This window comes from Bison bison, unplaced genomic scaffold (assembly GCF_000754665.1).
Source record: "Bison bison bison isolate TAMUID 2011002044 unplaced genomic scaffold, Bison_UMD1.0 scf7180017864371, whole genome shotgun sequence".
In the NCBI taxonomy this organism is placed as follows: Eukaryota; Metazoa; Chordata; class Mammalia; order Artiodactyla; family Bovidae; genus Bison; species Bison bison.
In genome coordinates this window covers 1197749-1199786 of record NW_011494943.1, presented here as the reverse complement: position 1 = coordinate 1199786, position 2038 = coordinate 1197749, and positions in this window count along the sequence as shown.

The window sequence follows — 2038 nt, the reverse complement described above, 5'->3', positions numbered from 1 at the left end:
AGCGCTGGGGCTGGGCCAAGGGCCCAGAAGTCAGGAGCCCCTCAAGCCCGCCGGGTCCCCGACTACTTGTTGATGATATTTCTGGAGGAGGAGCCAAAGCGCCCTGCTTCTCCCCAGCCCCTTTCTCAAGATAGCACAGTTTTCCATTTTCCCCTTCTCCCTGGCAGCCGCAGCGTCATGTGACTGGTTGTAATCCTGCACGGTTGCCTGGAAACTGGAAAGCAAGGTGATGGATTTCTGCACATGCTCACTGCCCCTGCTTTGAAGACAAGCCCTACGGAGGATCAACAGCCCACTTGGCCTAAGCGCAGACAAGTTTAATAAAGCAGAGAGTAATTCTTTTCTGGAATTAGGTACCGGGCTGAAATCCTAGAATCCCAGAAAATGCAGGGCTCCCTGTGAGGCACCTGGCCAGATCTCCAATCTTGAGTCAGCTAGACAAAACCTCCTGGGGGGGCAGAGAGGGGGAAGTCACACCAGCTGCGACTTCAGAGCAGCTCAGACCCAGGACATTGCTCTCGAAGAGTCAGTGACTCTGTCTGTCTTCTATTTCTTTGGAAAACTGCCACCTTAGACAATGCAGCTTTGTGTGGGGAGGGGGTGGAGAGACATGCAGGTAATGTTTCTAGAAACTGCAGGTCACCCAGCTGCTCTGAGGCCCTGTGTTTACTTGTAAAGTGGAGGGGACACCCCTCCAAAGGCTGTTGTGAGGAGGCACCACGCTGGACACCCACGGCAGCCTCTGCAGTCCCTGTTTCCTCAGTAGCCTGTTAGCTGTTCTGGGAAGTAACTCCCATCTCTGGAGCAGTGATGCCCTCCAGTTAGGGGCTTCTGGCCTAGGGGGCTGGAAACCGAGCAGGGGGTGCCTGCAGAGGGGACCCCCAGCCTCTGCTGTCCTCCGGGGAGAGGGGCAGGGTTCGGCGCAAAGGGGTCTGTGCTGTCGGCTAGCTCTCAGAGGCCTCATACCCAGGACCCCAGAGAAACAGCAGCAGCTGCGGGCTTCCCTGGTGGTTCAGTGGTTAGGGCTCTCTGCGTCCAATGCAGGGGTTGTGGGTTCGATCCCTGGTTGGGGAACTAAGACCCCATGGTGGCTCAGCAGTAAAGACTCCACCTGCAGTGCAGAGGACGCAGGTTCCATCCCTGGGTTGGGAGGATCCCCTGGAGGAGGAAATGGCAGCCCACTCCAGTGTTCTTGCCTGGAGAATCCCAAGGACAGAGGAGCCTGGCAGGCTACAGTCCGTGGGGTTGCAAGAGTCAGACGTGACAGCAACTAACAACTGTATATCTTTGGCAGCGTCTTCCAGCCAGGGGAGGCCTTAAAATGGGGTCTAATCTAACCCATCATTTAAGAGATGAGGAAAGTGAAGCAAAGAGGAAGGGAGATCTTCCCCGGGTTCCTTGGCCCACTCCCAAGCTGAGCTAGAACCCCCAAGTCCATCCCCTCTTCTCCACACTGTGGTCACCAGACCTGGGCAGTTCACCCTGGGTCCTTGGCTTCTGTAACAGGACGGATAAATATCATTTCATGAAAAGAACATTGTAAGTCAACTATATCCCAATAAAGTTAAAAGAAATAAATCACGAACTTAAGTGATAACCAAAAAAAAAAAAAGCCGAAAAAGTCATCAGCCATCTTAATTAGTACAATTTACTTTACAACGTAAGAATAATTTGGAATGCGGTCCTAAAGCATCATTGCTGGGCTTGAGCTGGAAATGCCAAGGAAGCACATTCATTTGGCTCCAACCAATGGGCGGCCTTGACCCAGAAGTGGGCTCCCTCCGTGGCTCCTGGGCGATGCTGCCAAGCCTTCAGTGGTGACAGGTGTTTCCACGGCCACTCTGTGGGGTGGGTGCAGTGGAGGGTGGGGTGGAGCCCCCAGAGTCTGGGAGGAGGAAGGGAGTGGGAAAAAGTGGGCTCTGCTTCCTCCCCCTCGGGAGGGGAGGGGGTGGAAATGGCAAGGTGGGGATTTTCAAGCCACAGGCGAAAAAGTGAGGTCTTAGGCAGCCCCATCCCCAGCAGTTTGGAGGAGAAACCT